At 51.3% G+C, this 25,365-nt stretch overlaps 1 protein-coding gene across 1 annotated transcript in view; it reads left to right on the top strand.

Annotated features, from left to right (window-relative positions):
* Positions 1–25,365, top strand: part of LOC8037775 (myocardin-related transcription factor A) — a 238,807-nt gene that overhangs the window by 77,486 nt on the left and 135,956 nt on the right. Inside the window, exon 2 of the mRNA XM_040499811.2 lies at positions 7,667–7,717. The gene's annotated coding sequence lies outside the window, so the exon portion shown is untranslated. The remainder of the gene's footprint in view (positions 1–7,666; positions 7,718–25,365) is intronic.

The following is a 25,365-nucleotide window of genomic DNA, read 5'->3' as shown; positions in this document are numbered from 1 at the left end:
TAATATTTACCGTGGGGCACGTTCGGAATTTTGATATTTCTTCGTCATTCATCGCCTTATCACTTTCCCGCGCATGCCCATTCGTTCCCTTTGTTACAAACGGGACAAACAGGAAATAAATCCGGTCGCATTTAATGTTGGATTTAAAATTAAAAGTCAAGGCTGGCTAAACGTTCCGCGATGTCGGTTGCCGAAAGAAATGGTGATAGCATTCAATAACCAGCTCCGTACGAGTCTTCCCCTTGGCTTTGGCGCAGTGGTGGAGCCTCTGTTCCCGTCTCGAGACCAAATTTCGGCGCAGAAGACAGCGTACATGCCCGGTAGAGGGTGCCACCTGACTGCTGGGTGATTTCTCCGTCGTCGAGGGCGCAGGTGGCGACGGAGGGCGTTCATTGGGGCGAGGATGGCGCTTTTAATTTGTCACGGCGGATTTGTTTACCCCCGGATGATACATGGAGACGTCCGCTTTTTGTGTGTACCTGCCTGTCCCCTCCTCCCTCGCTTTCTTTATTTTAATGCTCGGGTCTCCGCCTCGGTTCTGAGCTTTTCGCCCTTCGTCTTTTGAATCCGCGCCCATCTCTCTGCCGTCCTTTGGCTTTTGGTTGGAAGACGGGCCCGTTCGGAATGGGTTGTTTTTAGCAGACTCCGGCGCCACGCCGCGAGTTGGTTTCCGTCTTCGCTTCTTCGGTTTTTCGTTCTTTCCGCCTAGAGGGTTGTGGCTATGCTTCGTTTTGTTTTCGCAGACGTACACGCTGCACGGGCGTGTCGCAGTAAGGCTTCCACGCTAGTGCGTTCCTAGTTTCCGCATGTAACGCGTCTTCGGCTGGTGTGTTCAGCTCGTCCTAAAAAAGGGGTCCCTCAATTCCCGCCTGATGATTTCATAAAAGTGTCACGTTGTCGTTTTTGGCGGTGTCACGGCGGCAGTGGTGTACGCAGCAGGCGCCTGTTCTGCTGCTTCCTACGGCAGAACTCTCCAACTTGACAGACCAAGGAAACTTCGACAGCCGAGAGTTGAACCCCGCGACGACAGCGACGCTCGCCTTCGCTCGTGCGTTTTACCGTAACTTCTACCTCCAACCGCCAGGATCGCGACATCCGACAACGCGACAGGCCGTCTTCTGCAACGTCATTTGTTTCCACTTCCGAGTCACTTTCGATATACGGGCAGGATAGTACGCTAAACAAATCATTCGGAGACGCCTTCCAGGGAGCGTAATTCCCTGTAGGACGAACACGACTTAAAAGACAGGGCATGCACATGACGTCATCGTTAGTGGATGCCCGACTCGCTCCGATGGCAAACCATCTCTATTGGAATAGGCTGGATCGCGGATTCCAGGGCCCGTCTTGCTGGGGTCGAGCGGTACCAGCGGCAGCCATCACATGACACCAGCTAATGCATGAGACGCTATGGGAGAAACGGGGAAAACTGCGATTTCTTACCTTAGAGGTTGTTCTCGTTTATGAAACTTTTATCGTGTTTTCTGGGAATGACAGTTAATATTCCGGACGCAAATATGAAAAGCAATAGAATAGCAGTTTTGTTTCATAAATGGTTTGTGATAGAGGGTCGAGGATTGCGACTTTGTCCGGTGTAAACTGTGATACGCTACAAAGGGTTGCCAAGAGCCAATGTGCAGTCGTTCGTGATCTTGAAGTCATCAGAGCTTAGCAGACGATACGTTAAAAGGCTTTTACTGGGGAAATTCGCATCATTTCAAGCGCTTGTAGGGTACTTGTACTGCAAGCTTTTGCTTTGAACTGCAAAGAGGGCTTCTGCTACGAACTAAAACTCGGAGCGTATGGTTCATTTGTTGAATCTGTCATTTATCTAGCAGCTGAAGCAGCCGACGCCGGCACAGTCGGTGGTGCTGCGGCTAATTTGATTTTTTTACAGCGATATTACAGCGATAGCTGCTAGTCGGACACTTCGCGGGCCATTTTTACTGATACCGCTGATAACGAGATAACAAGCAAGCGAGACAACATGCATGGTCATGCGTGGTATCAAGATAACATGTATGGTCAGTAAAACAGTCCCCGCCGGGCAATCTGGCAGTACACTGGGATAGGTGCCCGTGTGACCCATGTTAGCGCGAACAATCCTCGGGAGATACGCGGATAAAACTGCCTTAGAATGTTAGCATACATTCTCTATCAGAAAGCGAGGGGAAATCAAGTGCGTTAGTGCCCCGTCAATGCACGTGACTGATAAAGAGTTTTATTCTTTAGATGAATAGCCAGGACGATGGTATTAATTGTGCGTCTTTTGTTTCAATAAACCTTCATTTGGGAGTGCACTTTGTCTTGTCTATACCTCCTTTGTCCCTGTTTATATTCGGAGCTTTGCGTTTAGCACGTGTCCCTATTTGGACCGAGGTGACGTACGAAAACACGCCCCTTTGTTACGCAGACCGCTGAAATGATCTCTACTTAACACACCCTGAGTGGTTTCCTAACGCTATAATTTTCGTCCTGTGTGTTACTCGGTTTAATACGAAACGCCAATGTGGACTCTAAGGTGCGCGCCTTTACCGTTCATTCGGGCCATATGTGCTCCGAAATGACACCAGCGGCTCCGACATGACAGCCGAGCTGTCGCTGTGTTTCACCTACGGGTTGCGAAGGTGTTTGCAATTTTTAATCGGGAGTTCCAACGCTTGACAGAGACCGATAGGATCTCCAAACACCCGATATAAGGATCGCAGCACATCATAAAATACTCGCTTTCAAGCACCGCGTACAAGCTTCGATATTCCTCCTTCTGTGCGCTTCTCCCATGCACTTGAGTGTATCGCCTGGTGTCAAGCAATGACCGCCGGTGGTGCCACCGACGGGCTCCCGATCCGCTATCCAGCCTTCTATACGATAGAAATCAGCGTGGCAAAGGTGAGCGTACGCCGCCGAGCGTCGGAACGTGCGTCTAGCGTCATGTTCGTTGTGAAACGCTGCAAGACGCGCTGGCGGCGACGCTGACGCGAGCTAGGCAGCGCTGTGTTGATCCATCATAGTCGGTGACTGGTTCAAGCTGCCCCGAGGAGGTTTCTGAGATCGCCTATATATGGCGATAACTCACTACGACGCTAACGATGAATCGCTTACGGGCATGCTAATAGAAAAAAAAACACACAAAAAACCGGAAGGTGTCACCGGCAGGCTCGCCGACGGCTTATTGACGTCGGATTTCGTAGTTTGGGAATACGCTGCCCAGTAGCGTGTCCAGAAGTGGCGTCAGGTGCAAGACCAATTCGTGTCTTGTAACTAAATTTAGCCATCGAGCTGCGTCAAACCGACGGGCACGATCTCACGGTTTGGTGGGAAATGCTACCGCATGTAAGCCCTATGGTGTAGCACGAGCCGGAAAAATCGGTACCTGCTCATAAAAAGCTCAAACTTCCACCGAATGTGCATTGAGGTGGCGCATTTTAGCCGATGAAATTTTGAACCTGAGATCTTTTCCGGGAGAAATAAGGCAAACTTGCCGGGGTAGAGTGCCTTCATACACACGCGCGCTTTTGCTTGAGTGGTGACATCTCAGGCATTTTTCCGCCCAGTCATTTTTGTATGCATTTTAAAGCGCGTGCAATCCGGTGTCACTCAGCTCGAGCGCGTAGCTTTGGCTGATGCATAGACGCCATTTTACCGCCCAACTCACGGACCGAGCGCGCGACGGGGTCACGCGCTGGCACATTCAGGGCAACAATGGATTTCTTCACCCTCAGACAGACAGACATGTAGGCACCCTATGCCGGGGTGACACCTAGCCCCATCTCTCGAGAGGCGCAGCTAGCAGAGGACAGAGGTGCGTCATCTGCTTCCTGCGGCTATCGGTAGATGTCGCCACGCGTTACAAGCGTCGCTAACTCGGTCGCCTGCGAATCCGTCGACCGTTGGCGACTGGGACGATTTGTTGGTCTCTTTTTTTTCACAGAGTGGGAGCGTGACCTAAAATGCCATCAGCTAAAATACCGTTTGTCGGTGAAAGTTGGAGCTTTCTATGTGCAGGCGCCGGTCTTTCCCGCTCGTTCTACAGCGTGTGCACTCCTCTGACTCTGGCGTTCTATTTCTCTCTTTGGTCGTCCTCGAGCGATGCCGGTTGTCGTGGCGGCTGTCGACTTGTTGACAAGGCGCCTTGATTCGTCGGTGCCAGGTGCCGCGGTTCCTCTGCCCCGGGCACGGTCGCGGCTTCCGGATGACCTTCCTTTCGTTCCCTCTCTCAACCGCCGCTTCTTGTCTTCACCTGCTTTGCAACCATCCACGTCGTGCGAGGGGATTACTCAGACCCGGTTGGAAACCATCTTTTTCTAAATTCCTCGGACGTAATGCTAATCGAGTCAGAATTAACCCTCTCTCTCTCTTGGATCTTCGACTGGGGTGAAATAAGCGTAAAATGCGCCCCGGCAGTTTTTGTAGCTGCCCATACTATAGACATTTCCGGAATGCCCAGGCTTTACTGCTCCCGGCGTGCTATTCGTTTTCTCTAAATTCAAACTAGCTGTTGAGAAAGCAGAAAATGAATGTATTTATATTTATTTATTTATTTATTTACAAATAGCCTCGGGGCCCCCAAGGGAATTACAGAGGAGAGCGGTTGATTAGTGCGAGGCGAAACTTGGTGTTATCGGTGGTGGTGACGATGTCATCGGGAAAGCCATTTCAGTCCATGATAGATTCGGGCACTAGGTACTGCTAATAGGCTGTGGATTTGGTTTCGGGTCGGGCAATCTCGCATAAATGGTCCAAACTCGGAAAAAAAAAAAACAAAAAAAAACAACAACAACATAGGTAGGTTGGACTAAGGAGAGACTGGTCTTAGAAATGACGAGTAATACACTTTACGAAGGACGCAAAGCCTACATACAAATGTTCCCACGCTCTCCGGTGGGAAAACGTCACGTGTTGTGTAACATGCAAATCGCGCCAAGAGGAAAAAAAAAAATATTTTGTGCATTTTTTTTTATGTTTGTTTCACTGTCGAGGGTTTTCGCAGCATTCGTTTCAGACCATGAAATTTCTTGTAATCCATCAGGAACGAGCTGTAATGCCCCCATATTACATACAGCATTCGAAGTCGCGTTTTCAGTGTTGCCAACAGACAAGATGCAATAACTTCGCGAAAAACAACAACACTGCTGTTTGGGTTACTGTAAGAGGAAGCTCTTCCCACCTCTTTCCACTTAAGCGGAGCGAACGCTGGAGAGGTGTCGATCTCGTCCCCAGCGTTTGCTTTGCCAAAGGGGAGAAAGGTGAGAGGAGCTTCCACTTTACTCATGTTAAACCAATTTTGAGGCCGACTGTCAAAAGTCGGCCGGGTCACGACTGCGTGACGCACTCCCTTCGCGCGGCGGCCATTACGAGCATCTTCTCGTAGATCACAAAGCCGCTGGAGTTTCTACGTCATCCAGCGGAGACCAGCGCGGGGCTCCGATTGGACACAGTTTCGGCCGGGATTCGTATCCTCGCCGATTGGCCACGAGTCTCAGCCGAACGCTGACGCGGCACTCGTGTCCAATCTGGGCCCCGCGCTGGCCTCCGGTGAGTGACGACGTAGCACGTCCGACAGTACGCGTCCTCGTTGCTTAGGGTGTGTTACGAGAGGCTATCGTGCTCAACCTACGCTATCTGTTGTGCGGGCCAGTATGCGCCGAAACCGGAAAGGGGCAATTAGGGAGTCTTAGTAGACCGTTTCCGCCACCCGCTAAGCACCCACATAGCGCCCCGTAATCCGCCACAAGACCTTGAACTGCGCAGACAAGGCTGGCGGCGCGCATGCGCAGCTGCGGCGTTTTATTTACGGATACCGTAGCGGGGATAAAAAACCGATCTACTACAACTCCCTATTGTCGCCGGTTCCTTTAGTAAAGATGGGTGTGGCGCCTTAAAATAAGGAGCGTTACTCGTCTGCTCGACAAGAATTGGCTTGCTATTAAGTTTCGTTACCTCGCTGCACACGTAAGGAAATAGCGTCCCTGTCCAAAACTCGTTACCTTTGGGTTACTATGGTATTGCCATTTCGCCGTGATGTTTTACCCATTCTCGGCTCCTAACTCGGACGGTAGCCTTTTCCAGAGTGTTTTCGTTCGCTAACCCTCGCGCGCGACCACGAGCTTCGAGATGCTGGAGAGCTGCGAAGAGGCAGAGGCAGTCGTAGCGACGCATCGTCTTTCAGTAGAAGACTGTGACTTTAACGGGAAGTCTGGCGACAAGACATGGTCTCGAAACCGCAGTGAGACTGCTCGTACATCCTACAGATACCGACTCGAGGACAAAATCAGACATGTTTGCTTTTTGCATGTGTGCAGACAGTTTTTGCATGACTGTTGTCCTAGGGAGAAACACGCCTCAGGGAGTGTGTACTCTATGAGGAGCGAGACCGTGGCTTTAGACAATACGGTTTATTGAGGGGGAACTTCTTTCGAGAAGGCGACACTATTCATAAGCGTCTCCCGAACGAAAAGATACAGCCTCTCTTTGAAGTGGATGCTCGCCCTTTAGGTTTTTATTCTTGAGGCATTCCTGATTATGGAGTATACAGCGGTTTTTGAAACACATGTTCCGTCCGTCTTATTTGAGTGTTCTCGAGAGCGCTATTTCGTACATGATTTGTTTACCCGTATTCCGCGGGGCTCGAATGTTTAGTGGGCTCGTGATTAAGATGCTAACATTATTAAAAAAAAGAAAGTATAGTATTTTTTTTTTTTTTTTGAATTGTCGGAGCGACGTAATAGCCAGCTATCCTTTGGCCGTAGTTGCGGCCACTGTTGCTATCCGAGCGCAGGAGAGGAGGAAAGCAGCGAGGCATCGGCCGTCAGCTTATGAGGATAGGGAGGGCGGGGCCCGTTCGTGATCGCCTTGTCGGCCAATGCCGCAACCCGATTGGCTGCAGAGCTCCACTAAGATGCTTGGCCACGCCCGGCGGTTCTTGAGCTGTCGACGACTAAAGTGACGTGATCGGCGGTGCCAGATCTAAGTTGGCTCGGAGGTGCCCACGATGGCGTCTCGACGGCCCGATAACGGGCGCCACGAGGTGCTCGCCGCGGTGTTCCAAAATAAAAGCGCGCTTAGTTACGTCCAATTCAAGCAAGATGATTCAATTCGGGGTACGAGAACTTCGAGATGCTCAGTTTTCTGGAAAAGTGCCCCCGCATCGTACAAAAGCCGGTTTGCGGACAGTGTCTGAGGCTTTCTTACTGTCCGCAGACACGAAGCTGCTTCTGCTTGAGGCGTGCCTTTTGTACGATACTGCGGCTGGACTCCGTGGAGCGACAAAAGCGACGAATTTCGCCCGGCTGCGTCAGAACAGAGGTGTTGCACCGCGCGCAAAGAGAACGTGCCGCCGAGCCAAGTTCGTCGGCTATACGGAGAGCAAGTCGTCTGCTTCTTGTGCAGGAGTTGCGGTGACGTCAGAACGACGCCGAGATCTGATTGGCGTTGATTGAAAGAATAGTGGATAGACTTCAATGGCTAGATGCCTTGAAGTCTACCCACTATATATATAAATATATATTTTTTTTATCAGCCGATAGGAGCTTGGCGTTCTGACATCATCGCAACCCCTGTGCAAGAAGCAGACAAACTTTCGCTCCGCATTCGGCGCATATTTGCCCCGTGCTTTGTCACGGCCGAGCGTCCTCTTCCTTACAAAGGCTCTTTGGTTTCTCCGCAGAGGTACACCGATGCAAGGAGCTTGACGTGCGACGCATCAGACGGCTCTCTCGTGAGTACACGCTCTGTTTCTCTCCTCACCGCGTTGGGTCGATAGAATAATCGAATGCCCTGCACTGGGACTTGGACGCCGTCGCGGCGAGAAAAATCCTCAACCCTCCTCCTACCACGTTACGCTGAAGAGAGCGAGAGAGGGCAGCGCAGTGGCTCTCCGTGGCCTCCGTCGTCCGCCACAACCGGTTGTGTACCTAGGTTTCCCGGCATACCTTTCGGTGCCGCGGACGCCCCGGCACGTGTTTCCGGCCCGTGCAATAGGTTCCTTTCGACGTTGTCGCCGTGAGATCGGGCCCAGGCAAGTACAGCTTGGACGCGCTTCAGCTTTCGGCTGGGCCTCGCGTCCAGTCTGTGCCCGCGGGGGTGATGTCGTTCACGAAGGAAGCTGTACACGGACCTATCGTTGGGTTGGAACGGTTCACATTAGGGAGTTTTCGTAGATCGTTTTCACCGTTCCGCAAGGCCCTCCGCAATCCGCTACAATAGCGGGAACTCCACAGTCAAGGCTATCGGCGCGCAGGCGCAATAGCAACTTCTTCGTTGCGGAAGGCTTAGCGGAGGGGGCAGCGCGGTCTACGAAAACTCCCTATTGGTATAGTAGCCGCCTCCGGATCAGAACCTGCTTTGCGTGTCTACGTGCAGCCCGGGACACTTACCGCCGCTCGGTGGCGCCAGCCGAAGAAACGCGCAGACGGATCTTTCTCTGCTTTGCTTCATCGTGAGGCCTATACCGCAATCGAAGGCGCGAACATATCCAACCACGAACACACCTACTGAAAGCCCCCATACATGATTGGCTGAGGAATAGTAGAAAACGTATACCCATAACGAACACCGTGATGCTTTTGACTGAATGGTCCCGCTAGCACGTTGTGGGCTGAACGAAACGGAGGGTGGCCGAATACTGCTTGGAATCGAATATCGCTCTGTCGAGTGAAACGAACTTGTGCGTCGCGGCTTTCTCTCGAATGGACTCACTATAAGCGTTTCACACATGCGTGACGCCGCCATAACTCTACTTCGTAGGGGCGAGGCGCCAGATGACGAGACGTGCCGCCTCTTGTTCTCCCACGATGCATGCTGGCAGATAGTTATAATGAAATATCCTGCGAGATCGGTCTATTGTGAAGGCTGAGAATGACGCGACGTTATTAGATTCGAAGCACTCTTCGCACGTGCCTTCGTAAGGCGACACGATACCCCGAATAGTTCGAGCGGGCCAAACGGTAACTTGCCGCCTAATTGGCCGTGTAGAGATCTGCTCGCCGAACGAAATTCGGCGATTAAATTTCGGCCCATACAGTTGGGCCGACAGCTTAACAAATGCGGGGTGAGTCCCTGGAATTTTATTGTCGCTGTATGCAGCCACGAAGCCTTCTTACGTTCTCTGTGTACCTGAGCCACGCAGTTCACAAATCCGCTATGCGCCATTACAACCCAAAACAAGTAAAAAAATAGGAAAAAAAAGGCGAAACAAGATTGATAGATTGTCACAGGTATGGGAACCAGCCTTCGAAAAAAAAAGAAAAGCGTTTAAGAATGCGTTTGAAAAGACGGCAGCTGCCACGGCGTTGACCAGCTGCCAAGTTTACTTCGCCTTTCGGTCCAGCCGCGTCGTGGCGTCTTGTCCCAGCATAGGCTATGGTTCAAGATATGTTTCCGCGTTGCGTGACAAAGATGCCTCTTGCTCCAGCTGCGTTTTCCGCAGCGCTGGAAATACTCGCATCCTAGCTGGGCTTTATCACTGAACGTTCGAGAAAGTGCTCTGAACGGATGGAAGATGGTTATGAAATAATACATTGGCTGGGTTTACACGAATGCGATCGTAGCGCGTCGAATCGAGCAGGGACCAATCACACGCACTCTGTCTCCCTACTTCTTCCTCCTCTACCCAGCTACTACCAATCTAAATAGTCACGCCTCGACCCGATGCGCTACAGTCGCTTCCATGCAACCAATGACAGTCTCTCTACTAAGCATCAAGTCGAGGGGTTTTGCTATATGTGAATACCGGCGGCATTTTGTATGTACAGGTGCTAATAAAGTAGTTGGCTCATCTACATATGGAGCAGATTATGGAGACCCGCATCTCTGATGTATTCGGGAAAAGAGTGTTCCGGAAGGCCCTTTGGGCGAGTCCACTCTGCTAAGGAGTTCGGCTCGAGTTCTTTGAGGCAGTGCAATGCGCTCTCACGCTTCACTGTTAACGGCTCCCACAAGAGATACGTCATTAGACATGAGGAAGATACATAGAAAGGGGAAGTCTTCGTTGTCCGTCCCCCCTTTCTATGTATCTACCTCATGTCTAATTACCGTTACCAGCACGCTCGTTTTGTTCTTAGATACGTCATGTTTGCGCGCTTTGGCTCCGAGGTTGAATCGCATTTCGCGCACCTCAGACGCTCGCGCGCTCGATCGCGGTTATCTTGCGCGGTTCTGAACCCAAGTTTCGGTGCTCCGGCAACGTCCGTCTGTAGTCGAAGGAGTGGCGTGGCCTCGGGTATCACGTTTAGACGCGTCCTTCTAAGGACGACGTTGTTATCTCGAATAAAGATTGTTGCCGAGATCGCTGCGCGGATGGTCGTTGAAATGTGATGGCCTTTGGCGCCCTCTTGTACTGCCTAAAAGTTTCTTTATTGAACTGTCGAGGGGCTTCTGTGGAAATTCTAGGACTATTTTTCGTCGACGTCGACAGACTCTTCTATCACGTTTCAAACCAATTCACATACTTTTGGATCTAGATATATGTAATTCCAGCGGACGGGCCTCACGCTACGTACTGTTACGTTTCCGGGCAGCTCACCGAGACGGAGACTGTAGTTGGTCTGACTGCGTTTATTGCATCTCGGCAGCAGGACGAAGGAGAGCCTCGAGCTGCTAGGTGCAGCTGCATTTATCGGTTCAAACACAGCTATACGCGCCGCTGACGCAGCAAGTTGACGGCAACGCCCTCGCTAGCGTCGATAAGCGAGGCTAAGAAAGCAACAACATAACAGTATCAGCCACTTTTGTCTCCTATGTAACTCGAGATGGGCATCGTTGAAATCGATGTTCATTGCCCTACAATCAAAGCTCTGACAGCCGCGGGGAAAAAGACCCCGGGGGGATCCCGCCTGGGAGGGCCCGCAGGGAGACGGCAGACTAGGAGAAAAAGGACTCTCGGAGGACTGCGCATGGGTGCCCGAGCCTTCGGCTGAGGGGTACCGCGGAAATCGCGCTATGGCCTGGGGTGTTTGTTCTGTTACGTAAAGGTGGAAGGCGAAGCTACCCGCTCGGGCTACTTGCACGTTCCGAGGTGTCCCTTGGCGAAATGAATGTTATTGCATTTCACGAGCACCGCTTCCCGAGTCTTCCTCTTGGCTTTGGCACACAGGTTCAGCGTCGGCATTACAATCTTAGTGTCATAAATGTTCGACAAATACCAGCTAGAAGACAAGGCCCGCGCATTACGTTATCGTTAGTGGATCTCTGACTCGCCCCAAGAAACAGTGAAGCTCGACATGGCCGCGTGCTAGCGTCACTCTCGTTGAGACACTGGAAGACCTGTTGGCGGTGATGCCGACGCAAGCAGTAAACTCCGTTCACCCTGAAACTAGAAGCTCCACTTTCAGCGCGAGCTCTCTGCCCACACAAGTTTGAAAGCACGCGCAACCAAAGTACTGTGGAAGCCAGCGAGCTCGCGCTAGAGACGGGGCTTCTGATCTAGCGGAGTATAAGGAGTATGCACTGGCGGCCATAGCTGTGTGCGCGACTGCTGAGTGCGTGCTAATTGCGAGCTTCCACAGTTCTTTTGAAACGTGCAAACCAAACCATCAAGATTGACGGTCTTAGCAAGCTATTAATGTGAGCTCGTTCTGAGCATGCACTCTAAAAACAGCACCCATAACTATGGCGTCCAGTGAATACTCCCTATAGTGATGACGTTTGGGAGCCCTTGTCTTCTAGGTGGGTTTGATTTCCCTGGGAGGACGTTTTAATATTTCTTTTCAATTTATGCCCTTGTTAATCTTCCGCGCATTCGTTTGGTGGTGACAAACAGCATGACAAAGGCGAAAGGGCGTAGGGTTTCCCCCACCGATGACCATCGTCACCAATGTGCCCCCCGATGTCCCAGCGGCGTGGTCGGCTCGTCTTCAAGGTGTTCTCAAGGTCATCACCGGCGAGCGGTGTTCGTCCGGTGTTTGGATGTCTGGTGTTGTTTGCTAAGAGCAAAGGTCGGCCGCGTGTGTCCGCGTTTAGCAGGCTGACAGTCGGCCCTCTCCTTCGCCTGGTGGTCCCCCTCCCCCGGCTCGCCAGAGTTGTCGTGCCGGTGCGCGGTGCTGCCGCGCTGCGCGTTCCGGCTGCTGGAAGCGCCGGCGCCGGTGCCGCTCCGCTGGCCGTGTCTCGACTAAGAATACGACTCCGGGCCGGCTGGCGAGGAGAACAAAAGGACACGCCCCCTCCGCCCGAGCTCCCGACGCTCGTCGTCCGACGCTTCGTCGGAACCTGCGCGGCGAGGGACGCGACGAGCGGGCTCTCGAGACCTGTCCGCCCGATGGACACGCATGAACCGTCCGCGTCGCGGACACATTTTTTCTCTTCTTTTTCTTAAATTTGGGGAGGGGAAAAGGACGGATATAATTATATGCGGCGAGCAAGTTTCCAAAACATGCCTTTGGCGCGTCGAAACACAAGGATGGGGAGGTCCGGAGGAAACAAAAGCGGATGGAAGCATTAAGCGAGTGAATAAATGCGCAAGGTGGGAAAGAAGCAGATGAACTTGCCTGCCACATAAACTAAATAAATGCTCCGACGTTGGACTTTGCATTTTGCTGTGGCATACGCCATAGCTGAGTGTATAGGCTGCTGTGGTGCATATACGCTTTGCTTCACGCGAATCTCTGGTTCCTGCGCCCCCCAGTGCCCACAGCTGGTGTGGGCTAACGCGGGCATGTTTGTAAACGGCGTACTGGTCTATAGGACCCTTTGATGTGACGTACCTCTGGCTCGAAGTGTCTCCCGACGCCATGTTTGCCAACTTTCGCCTCCGTGCCTTTTTGTGCTCGGAGGCGGTGTTTTTCCAGCTCGCCATAGAGTTCCTTTCTGTCGCCGTCATCGATTGCGTCAGAGAGAGTGGTCGGAAACGTAAACTGGTGCTCGATTTAAGACGAGCTGGCGATGTACGAGTCAAGCTGTCGGCGGCCCGAACGGCTCGTGGACGCCTCCGGGGCGACTCCGAAAGATACGTGAAGTAGGCGCGAGTTCATGTGGCCCTACTTCGTCTCCGATCGTACTTACTGAGCTTCGTCCATGATGGACCCACTCGGCATGCGTGTGCCTTTCACCTCCATCAAAAACAACCGACGCTAATAACCCATCACCTGCGCGCAAACTGAGGAAACAAAACAACAACAACAACATTTAGTCGCCGTTTATTAATCTGGCGGATTGTGGCTCACCGGGAGTAAAAAGACGTTTTCTGGAACCGCCCTCCAAAACAGAACGAAAATACGGTGTGTGTGTGTGTGTGTTTTAACTTAACAGATTTCTTTTTAAAAAAAGCCGTGAAAGTTACACTTATGCGGTTTGCGCAGGTGAGTTACACGCCCAAAGTTATACACCCAGGGGGACAGAGTATAGGGGGCTAATCGTAACGATCAGTAGGCGAATTAATTGAAATTCTTTAGTTGACCTTTTAATTAATAACAATAGACATATGGTTCCAATTAGAAACTTGCTGAGCGTCGTCAAAAACTACTGAATCAACTCTTTTTAAAAAGATGTAAAGAAGTGCAGCATTTTACGGCGTTGCGTAAAAACGCTCAATTTGGACGCGTTTCTTGGTTTCGGTTGCTTATCGCAGCGCATCCCTGCACCCGCGGTCCTGCTCCCCAGTGCCCGAGACACGCAAACACGCGTGCGCCCTGCTTCCCTCCATTCTACGAGAGAGGCGAGGCGGTGACTTTGCGCCGCGACCACCAGGGAGCAGGACCACGGGCGAAGATGTGCTTCGATAAGAAAACGAAACCTAGAAACGCGTTCAAACTGGACGTTCTTTTTTTCATTTTTTTTTTTCAGAACGCCGTGAAATGCTGCCCTGCCTAATAAATTTCTAAAAAGAGTTGATTTAGTGGTTTTAGATGACGCTCAGCAAGTTTCTAATTGGAACCATAAGTCTATTGAAAAGTAGTGAAAGCGCACAATAAAGGCGAATACGAAGACGGAGAGACAAACAGGACGAGCGCTGACTATCAACTGATTTTTTATTGGAAAATAAAAACGCAGTGGCTGAGAAACTTTTGAAGAAATTCAGGGGCATAAGCCAAAAGGACAAGCAGAAAAAGAGAGCAAGACTCCACGTGACACAGGGTGTCACACAATTAAAAAAAAGAGTGGCGGAAAGGTTTGAGGTACTTCTAGTCTTCTCAGCACCACGTAAACTGGCTCAACTATGTCCGAGCATAAAAGAGAAAGGCTAAGATAAGCGGCAATCCACAGCCAAGCATGTAAACAAATACGTGGAATCTGTGGTGGGCGTGATTTATAAAATTCCATTGGGCTGTGGCAAGGTTTACATAGGTTAGACTGGAAAGTGTTTGAACGAACGGTTCCGTGAACGTGATTTATCACTGCGTTCAACAACGGGAGCACATTTACTCATTCATTGCAGATTGCCGTTGCATTCCCCACTTTCAAGGCACTACAATCGTTGGGAGAGGTAAAGAAAAGGTGGCGAGAGAAGTGCTGGAAGCAAACATGATAAAGAAGGAATGTCCTGCCTGATAAGTGTATTAGTCAGCCCTCACTTTTCTTTCACAAAAAAAAAAAAAAAAGTGGTGTTTATTGACACGTGTGGGTGGCCGAATCATTGCTGAATAGTCACATTTCTGCAATATTTGTGGCTTTTGCTGTTTCTTTTTTGCCGTTTTTATTTCCCAATAAAAATTCAGTTGATAGTCAGCGCCCGTCCTGTTTGCCTCTCCGTCTTCGTATTCGTCTTTAATGTGCGCTTTCACTACTTTTCAACATGCATAACCAACTCGCCTGCATCGCTACGTTGGTTCTATATGTCTATTTTCATTAATTTAAAAGTTAATTAGCACATTTTAATTAATTAACCGACTGATCGTTACGCTCAGCCCTCTATACTGTGTCCCCCTGGCCGTATGACTCACCTGCACAAACCGTATAAATGTAACTTTTATGGATTTTTTTTAAACAAATCTGTTAAGTTAAAAAAAACTATATTGTTTGGAACATGTTGTAACGAATGACAATTGACGAGGCGATGATAACTAAAGAAACTAAACGCTGAATGGGGCGAACTTGTGCCCAAAACAAAAAGGAAGCAGGCGATGACACAGAGCGTCGCGGGCGTCGAACTCGGCGTAACAGCCGGATCGAACGGTGGGGCGAGACTGACTCACGAACACGAACCAATCATTTTCATCTGAAAACACGAAGCAATCATTTACGTCGTTGTTTCTCGTTGCCTCCAAGGGTTTACTTCGCAACGTATAGCCGCTAAGTGCAAAAGGCCTCCATCTTGCGCCTGTAGCCTTCGCCGCTGTGTTCCGAGAAACCGAGGGAGACGAGGAGACGAAAGGGAACGTCAGAAGGCCGAGCTCTGGTTCCAATGATTGGTGGCTAGACCTAAAAGTCTACCCACTGATCAATCGCGTTCAACGTGTGCAGCGGAGACAAAGGCAGCTTCGCATCTACCCACTAATCATTGGAACCAGAGCAGCCCTTCTGACGTCCACCTCTCGTCTCCTTGTCTCACTTCGTTTCTCGGCGCATCCTTCGTTGTACCTAGCGTCCGGACCCACGAACAGTGTTAAAAGCGCGAGTCACAGGGGCTTTCATATTCTTACACGATTCATTGAGGGATGATGGAACACGCAAGGGAACGCGACGAACACCATGCTGGTGCACTTTGGGCGCTGTATGATTGGCCCCTTCAACTCGTAGTATCGGCTGTGTTCGGACTCGAGCTGAATTGAACTTGTCCCAGTCTCAGGTTTTCTTTCAATCGTGTACGCTTGTTCTTTTGACTGGCAGAGTTTTCTGCCCCTCGGCGAGTCTCGTGGCCATCTATCTGATGGGCTCGGGTGCGGAACGGCTCGCGCGCGGTGGTTTCGGCGCGTGCCAAGGCTCCCATCTATCGCGTGCCGCTGTTTTGCATTTGCGCGTCTAAAAGGGGCCCACAGGGAGCCACCTCTGTGCCGGAGACCACGAACCCCGCTCGTCCCTCCGTTCTCCGTCGCCATCACTCTCGGCCCCGGTTGGCATGCTGTTTGCCGCTTGTTCATTCTTTCGAGCTGGTTCGAGACACCCGTTTGTGTTCCCCGACTGCAGTCGCGAGTTAAGCGGTTCAAGAGGATGCCTCGGGGTTTCTGCGGGTTGTGAACCCCTGGACAGGCCCCAGACAGTCGTGTGTATGCTCTGTAGCCCATAGCCCATAGCCATAGACGGCGCGCACAAGGCGATCATTGGAATGCTCTGCAGCGGTGTTTTTCGAACATTAAACGACTCGAAACTCGCGCCAAGCGGCTCGGAGACTCGCGAGAAATGCCATCTTGGCTTCTCTTTGGTGGCGTCGATGAAAACAAAGTACAGGTCATCATGGAGCCGGAACTGAGAGTTGCGCTGTCCAAGCTCGGCTCTCGTTTTGAGAAAGTGTGCTCTAGAAACAGTCATATCCGGCTGGCTCGCTTTATTTTTCTTCTTTTTGAAATGCTTTTTAGCTCAGCTGAATCACCGAAATATTAACTGTCAAAAAGCTCGCGTTGCAGAACCCAGGGATCCTGGGTTCGAGCCCCATCCCTGTCCGTTTCGATCTGGATGAGCATCGATACCGGCGTGCGGTCGTGTATCACTACTGCGTGGTGCACGTTGAATACCCCAGGCTAGCGGTTGTATGTACCGGGTAAATTACTCATCTAGAGTGGGTAACCTAACCTCCCGGTCGTATAAACAACTAACGGCTAATTACCTTTTTTAACTGTCTAACAAAATTTCAACTTTCATTTTGTGTAATACCGTTCCTGTACTGGAATTTAAAAGCTCGTGGCACTCGGAAAATCCGAATGAAGAGGGGGGGGGGGGGGGGGGGGGAAGTGGTATTTTATGCTTGATTGGTCGCAGGGTACCATAGTTTGGGCAACACTCCTCTGTGGAGAGACATACGTGTTAGCTGTTTTTGCCGAGTGCCACATCCTCTTCAACATTTGCCACATCCTCTTCAACTGCGAAGGATATAGCGATCCGCGTCACCGGTTCGTCACTGAGCTCGCCGGAATTGGACTTCGTGATCCAGACGACGAGGACATCATCTATCCAAGTGGGTCAGGCCGTCAACGCCATATAATTCAGCACCTGCTACTGAACTTTCTCGACGAATCCGGTGTCGCAAATCGCCTGTGAAATAACTTGACATTAACTCTCAGCGCGTTCACCATCTTTGTTTTATTATTCTCTACTTTCCTTCCCCCTTTCCTTTTCCCCCTCTCTTTCCTTTCTCTCTACTTTCTCTCCTAAGGAACCGGTTCAGCATTCCCGCTAGAACAACCTCCCCTTATGAAGCAATGGTGAGGATGCAGGCTAGCTGGTGTTAAGTGAGCATAGTTGTAAACCCGAGGCTAGGGATACGGACAAGGGACAGACACAGAACGTCCGTGTCGTTCTGTGTTTGTCCCTTGTCGGTATCCCCAGTCTCGGGTTTACAACTATGCTCAACCTCCCCCACTTCTCTCACGTCACCTCTCTCTGTCTCTCTTGGCGAGTGAGAGCTCCTCGCTCCCGATTAAGGTATCCCTTGTAGCGCTAGCGTCTTTCCCAGGATGAACTCTGGTGAGCTTTCTTCTTTCTTCCCACGCTTTCTTGCACACACGCTCTCTCTCTCCCTCATCCCCGCTGTCTTCCTCGCTCCCTGTGTACCACTGAAATGCCTAAACGCTCGCTACGTTGTGCTGCGCACATTAGGCTCCAGCGTAGACTGCCCCTCACCCCTAGACAACAAGGCCTCTGTGCTAGATTCTGTACGTCACGTACCGGAGGCGAGAGCAGAGTGCAGGTGTAGTGTTTGGCTCCTCCCCGATTGCACACGAGTCCCAGACAAACTGTCAGGCAGCACTCGTGTCCAGTGAGCAGTTCGCACTGGCCTCCGCTCCCTGACCTTCAAACCGGCCTTTGTATCGCACCTGTGTACTCTAAAGCAACTGGATATCCTAGCAACCGAAACTGGTTACTGCGATTCGGGAGGAACGCGTTACCTCAACTCGAAAGTAATCCGTTATTTTCTGGTTATTCCGGATGCGTCGTTTTATCACCAGGAGCCGCTTTCAATATTTGTCGTCGTTAAGAATTCCTCGCTTTTTAATGCGTTTATTTCGGCATGAATGGGGCTATACTGGCGTACGTTTATGCGCGTCTTTTTCTGGTCTTTCTAGCGTTTCCTCGTCTTGTGAATGATAGGCGCGAGCTAGGGTGAGAACTAACTCGAGTATATATGTTTATCCCCTCCGGTGGAAAAAAAGAAAAGTACGCCTGCTGTTTTTCTCAAGTAGGGAGGTCGTCATTTCGTCGCCGTAAGAAGTAAATAGGCACAAGTAAGGCGTTCCTAATAACGCGTTACGTGTACGCTTGCCCGTGTTTTAGGAGGTGTTGACAGCGCGCGGAATCTGACCCGTTCAACCCCGGGAGAGAGATGGTGGGAGAAATCGGGGCGAACGAAAGAACTCGGCAAGAGCTCGCCAACTGGGAATTCGGATTGAGGTAAACAGCTCAAAGGGCAGGCGGCGACAGTACCCTTCCCCCTCCGTTTGAGCCAGGGAGCAGAACACTGAGTCAGCACCCGAGGACACGATCCAGGGAACGTTTCGTCGCCGCTCCTGCCGAGGAGCTCCGGCTAGGAAACAGTGGCACGCGGGCGACGCCGTTCAGACTCCGGATCTTCTTCGTTTCTTTCTTTCTTCGTTTCGCGCTGGCGACAAGAAGCGCCGCTGTCTTTATTTCGGAGCACAGCCCACCGCGCACTGCTCATGCGGGCGCTCTGCTTCGCCACTTGGCAGCCACACTGCGCCCTGATTGGTCCTTTTCCCCTCTCTCTTTTACCTGTTTACTTGTTTCGTGCAGCGGGGAGAGATGGCCGGCACTTTTGTCCACGTCGTTGTTTCCAGAGGGGTCTAGACCGCGACGTTTAATTCCCGCCAGTGCTGCGCGCGTGCGTTTCTGCGCGTTTTATTTATACCGTTCGGGATTGGCGGACACGCGTGTGTGCGGCGCAGCTGGGAAGGTTGCCAACTGGAGTTCCGCGCCCCGCGCCGCTGACAAACAAACCCCCGCCTCTTTTAGTGGGTTTCGCGGGCGCCTTAAAGACTCGGATTAATTGGAGCACGTTGGACGCGAGAAGGACGCTGCGGCCGTGTCTTCCGCAGCGTGGCGATCTTGATGAAGACGCGGTTTGTTAGTCTTGGCTCTGTTTGTGTTGTAGTTGCGCGGGCTCCGAGTCTCGAGCGGAAATCTTTTAAAGATTCGCGTTCTAAGAACAGCTCGTCTCGCTGCGACGCGAGCCTCGTGCCATGTAACTCGGCAAGACTCCGATCCGAGGGATCCGGAGGGCCTTGGAAAGCGGACGTCTTGACGGGCTCCCCCCGTGACTTTCGACATGATATCTCTGGAGAGAGCCCGAAGGCGCGCTCCGTTGGCCAGGGTAGCGGCAGCTGCCAGGTGGGCCGAGACGATGCGCCAGGAACTCGAGTTGCAGTGGCTGCCAGCACGCACTGGCGTCGTGGGCAACGGGAGGGCCGATGACCTCGCCGCTCATGCGCGTCGCACCGCTCATAACACCGCTGTTGCGTCGTCTGAGGGCCAACTTGGCGAGCACAGGGTCTACTCTGTGCCAACTGTGAAGTCCCTCATACATCATATAAAAGCTTGCACGCATGATGAGGGACACATGTTCGTAGGCTTCGTGTACGCTTCAAACGTGTCTGCAGAGGTTTTGCAGGACTGTCAAACGATACTCGGACAGTGTCTGCATTTTGAGTGCGGCTTACTGGCGCCCCGATTTCAGAATCTCTGAGCACGGGCTTGCAGAGGGCGCAACGCTAGCCTCGTTTTAATGCGGAGACGACGATGACGACGGTGATGATGGTGGTGGTGCCTTAAATGGCCTTGTGGGTGCGCCACGTCAGAGCCCATCACCTTTTGGACTTCCTGCCTGAGACGGAAGATTGTTTCTGGCGAGCTACATCACCACACGGTGAGGAGTCGTGGACAATGCCTAGTTTAAATTCCCGCTCTTCATGCCGAAGGCACGTGACATCGTTATTCTGCGTAACTTCTAAATTTCCGCATCATCTCCTTTAATTCCCTCCTTCTTTCTCGATCCGGACTATGTCACTGGTGACCCACATCTCTCCTGGCTTTCCCCTATCCTTCCCTGGTCTTCGAAACAAGAAAACAAGATTTCGGTTGGCGCCAAGTTAGTGCGCCTGAAATTAGGCGACATCTTTCTCCACTGTAGTTGCAGAATTTCGATAGTGCAGTACGATTACAAACCTGGGGTCTTTGGTCTACGTCACGCAGTAGTCATCGCTCGAATTAGTGCATTCGCGTCATTCCCTCTTTTTGGTTCTGTTTCTGTCAGAAAGGCTTGTTGTGCAGCGCGGACCAGACGTGACGTCACGGATGCCGCGCACCTTTAAAGAAATCACAAACCCGCAGCCACCCGCTCGTAAACGACTGGAAACGCCGACGCAGGAACAGAGTTGTGGCGTCACACCAGTTGGCATCGTTGGCACAAGGCGAAGGAAATCCTGACGTCACTGCGAAGCCTCGACGTTGTTTGTCGCTGCTGGGTGAAATGACTACGGTGCGACGCAACCCAGTGTTCACGCGCAAACAAGTGACGTCACGGTCTTTGTAGGGCACACCCCGCAGATGTAAGGACGTCACATCGCGGGCTCGACGTTTTTCTTACAATTAAACGAGCAAAATGACCGCGGTGCGAAGCACGCAATGTCCACGCCCAAACAAGTGACCTCTAACGATTTGCGCGGACAACCGCAGAAACGAGTATGTTACTTTCCAGGCTCCACGTTTAGCCTACATACCAACTATAAGCTCTAACGCTGCTACGGCCCTTCTAACAATGCATTTATAATTAGTCTTTCTCCGGGAGTGGAATTCTTTACCGGCTGACGGGTTCGAGAGCGTTTCTTTATCGCAGTTTTTATCGCAATTTCAATACACGATCTTGTTCCGAGCTTTGCTGCGTATTTTCTTCGTCGTCCCTTTCCGTCAAGTGACACATTGTCGGCCGACATGGTGGAGTGGGTGTCGTTGTCCCGGTTTTTACCAGGGACCAAATATATAATTTTCGTCGGAATCTCTTTGTTTTTCCGTATTGTTGATTTTTCCAATCGTTGGACTTTAATTGTGATTTACTTTTTTTCATAATCGCTGTTCTTTTTTCCCCATTTCTTTTTTTTCACGCTCGTGTTTATTTCGGTGGGAATTGACGCGTAACTTTTGCCGTGCTGCGGGGCACTGCGACGCTGTGGAGCTTTTTTTTTTTTATGTATCTCAGCATTGTGTTTCGAACTTAAGTTGTACCTCTCCTGTTAAAGACTGGAGAAAAGGCGAACAGTATGAATAAATAAATAAATGGACGTTAGCACCGAAACAGGTGACGTCATGGGACAATGGGCACGAATAAATTGCGTCGGTTGGCAGCCCCGATAGCGCTCCTGATCGCGGTGCCAGGCAGATGACCGCAGTCGCGTGAGCGGTAGAATGCATGCGCTTGTCCAAGCGCTTGGTCTTAATAGACGTGTTGCTACATTACCCAGGCATCGAGGAGAATGCCGGGAATCTAGGTCTACGCGCAGCATGCGCTCGCATCCCCCTATAAAAGGTTCCGAGCAGATATCAACATGATTGGCGTTGACGAACTCGCGTGCGAGATGCAATTCCTTTTAAGTTTTTGCTATAGCCCTTTGAAACGTTATGCAGACAAACTTGTACATCTAAAACCCTCGCCTAATAGAAATTGTTGAGTCCAGCAAGGATTGCAGAAGTACAAGTGTGAGCGGCGAACATTGCGACGTGGCGAGAGAAGTCAAATGCGGGGTTGACGGAGCGCGGCAACGACGCAACGTGGACGCTGCCAACGGACCGGGCCGTGCTCCAACTCGGCATCATCCGACTCGCTCCGACGGGTAATGCCTCGAGACAGCCCAGGCAGTGTGGCCAACCCGATCCGAACGCCATGAGTACGACATTTGGAACGTGACTGTGAAGCGCTGGATCCATTTAATATAAAGTCATACTGCTCATACGTCATGTTTGCTGCACACATGATGACTTCATCCACATGTATGCTTCCAGCATGCCTGCGGACACTTTTTGTTCTACCGTCATACGAGGCAAAACACGCAGCAGACAGTGTCTTCAGACTGTCTTTTGTATGAAGCAGTGTGACCGGTAGTGCACGATCAGATGCGCTCGAACCGAAAATGGCGGAGCGTCGCTGGCAGTCCCTACAAACCAAGAAGAGCGCGGTAGAACACGGCGTCGCGTGGCCTGCAGCCTCGGTATACCGGGCGTCCGTGTGTGGGATGCGCCAGAGCCGTTTATACCCAGAGAGTTTGACCAATGGGCTGAGCTGGTTTTCCACAGTTTGTCCGCGATAACACAAAATGGCCTTACTTCTTTCTCTTTTTTATTTATGACAAATCGCGTAGAATTCCCGATTAGTCAGAGCCCCGAAATGGCGGACGGAAGTACTCATTCCCCGGTTGTCAGACTACACTGCTGTGGTTGCCGGACTGTCCAAGTCTCATTAAGAAGGCCAAACTCTCTCATTATTGGCTCAGCGAGGCGCCATGAGCCAAAACTGGAAATACGTCACCGGTGGCACGACAGAACGAAGGCGATACTTGGGTAAGTCCAAATATCCGGAGCCTACCTCCCCAGAGCCGCCTTGCGGAATGCCGGCTCTGAGGCGGGGCAGGTTTTAATGCGAAAACATCACCTTTCCCATGGAGCGAGCCGACGTCATCATTTTGAAGCGAACCAAGCGGCACCTTAAATCCTTTCTCCAAGTGAGGCCAGCTCCCAGCTATGAAACCACGCGAAGAGTCTAGCCAAACGGCACCTAGTTTGTCCGATCCCGAAGGAGCGGAGTAAAGCTGATGGATTTCGGCTCCGGTCCCATTGGCTGGCGCGCGTCCTCGAGACTCCCATTGGCCTCTGCGCGTCAGTTGCAACATCCGCCACCCCATGGCACTGCGTGTCCGCGAGGCAGTGGCAAGGTCAGCGCGCCGAGGACAGCGCGCGCACTAGGCCGACGACGCAAGTACGCCACAGACGAAAGAGGGGTGCGGAAGGGCGACGTGCATGCTTTTGCATTCAAAACTCATAAAAAGTGCTTTAATGTACCCGGGGCTTTTTTTTTTTTTTTCATTCTGCGTTTGCGAAATGTAGATCTTACACGGAGGTCTAACGAGCAGGAATCTTCTTGGGCCTTCGGACATTCTGTGAGCCAGTTATACGTCTGCCATTATGTTAAAGGCATACTTTAACGTGTTTAGAAAGAGACCAAGGATGATCCACAATATCCGTGAAGGAAAATCGCACGTTTGTATTTTGAGCTTGATGGCTGTTGTTTTCGTTATAAACGGCCCACTCTGGCAAGCGCTCGAAGAGCAGCCAGCCGAGAGCACGTGACATCCGCCGCAATCGTGACGTAGATTGTCTCGGTACGAGCAAAGCTGCGGCGAGGCTGACGTAGAGAGGATGTCCTAGCCGTTCCAGTCATCGAAGCGGCCGAAGCACGCCAGCAATTGGGCCACCCCGACTAATCCCAAAGCTGCTTTTGTACGAATTTTGAGTTTTGGGCTAATCTATAATCTTGTAGCGGGCAATGGTGACGTCTGAGACTCACAAAAGAGAATATCGCGGAGAGGGGAGTTCCTTCTTCCCGTCTTCTCTCGTGGTGGCCAGAGGCGAGACAGTTTTCGTCACTACCTGTCAAGGTTCGTAGATGGGCATTACAAACGAGGCGTTAGCGTCAACCACCAGGTGCTCTATGCTAATCGTTTAATTCGTTTTAAAATTCCCTTCCGTGTCTTTTTCCACAGAAGATTGGTGTGTCTGATGTGATACTGCTCCCTTGAACACGAATCGACCAAGAAATAAGCACCGAAATTTCGTTGTAGTATTCGTTTAAAACAGCTGAGACTGGGTGCGAAGAAGCCTCGAAACAACCAAAGTGGAAGAGACAGGGAAAGAAGTCAGTCAGACGGCGTCTCAAGCTCAGCTAATAAGTTTATTCTGTAAACCTCTTATGTACACTTTGAAACCAAGGTTGCCACCAACCAACGCAACAACAAACAAATTCCTTTCCCTTTTCTATCTTTTCTACAAACTTTACCGCCACCTATGTACACACCTATGATACTTATGACCTTACGCGGTCACTCTACGTTCAAACAAAGCTCACACTTCTAAACCCCCCCCCCCCCCCCCCTTCTTTAAACCAGCCCCGAACGGCCTTGCTTACCAACCCCATGAACTGAAAAGAAAACCTCAAGGAGAGAAAAAGACACTTTATCCTCCACGCTACTTAGCATCTTCACAGTGAAACCTAGCTTTCCACAAATTCTTGCATTGTTACACTAGACACACACACAAAAAAACACACTCTCTCTCTCTCGCACGCACGCACGCACGCACGCACGCACGCACGGACGCGCGCGCACACACACACACACACGCACACACACATACACACACACACACACACAAACACACGAGGCAAGTACTAAAAGAATTATAAACGCAGGAGCGCCTTGGCACTGCCACCAAGGTACATGGATGCCTGGCTCATACAGTTGCCCATACAAGTGGTTTACCGAATAAACGTATTAGCTGAGTTTGAGACGTCGTCTGAGTCTTGACTGACCTTTTTCCGTGTCTCTTCTACTTTTGGTTTCTCGAGTTTTTTTCACACCCAGTCTCGGGTAGTTTAACATAGTGGTAAACTGACACTAGCTCGCCTGCGCCCTCACTGTGTTTTACCCATATCGAAGTGTTTCTTTTTTTAAAGCGCAGCTCTTAGGCGCCTGTATCCGGCTTGAACGGCGTCGCCGTCGGCGTAACCGCACGGTCCATTATGGGTAATCTAGCGGAAAAATTTCTTGGGGGGGTCACGTGACCCCCCAGGTCACGTGACACTCCCCCCCCCCCCGCAGTCGCGTGAACCCCCGAGGTCACGTGACCTCCCAAAGTCACGTGACCCTTCCCCCCCCCCCCCCCCGAGGTTACGTGAGCACCCCCCCCCCCCTTAGTACCCTTCTCTCCTCCTCCTCAAGAGCTGCGCTCTAATTCGGCGTTTCCGCTTCCGCTTCCGCGCTTCCGAGGGACACGGAGGACGGTGAATGCGCGGTAAACCGCCGCCTCATGTCGTCGCGCCCGTCGTGTCTCTCGCAGCACTTGGAAGTTAAAAATTGGCGTCGCCCGCGTTGTGACGTCATGTGACCACGTGACGCGTAGTTAATCAAAGTGCCAATACAAAAGCCGCCACGAAAACCCACAATTTCTCAAACATTGCAATTTTCTATATGACGATCGATTCAATCAATACGTAGAAAGGCAGCT

This window comes from Ixodes scapularis, unplaced genomic scaffold (assembly GCF_016920785.2).
Source record: "Ixodes scapularis isolate PalLabHiFi unplaced genomic scaffold, ASM1692078v2 PGA_scaffold6__148_contigs__length_123643588, whole genome shotgun sequence".
In the NCBI taxonomy this organism is placed as follows: Eukaryota; Metazoa; Arthropoda; class Arachnida; order Ixodida; family Ixodidae; genus Ixodes; species Ixodes scapularis.
This window is presented reverse-complemented; position numbering and strand designations above follow the sequence as displayed.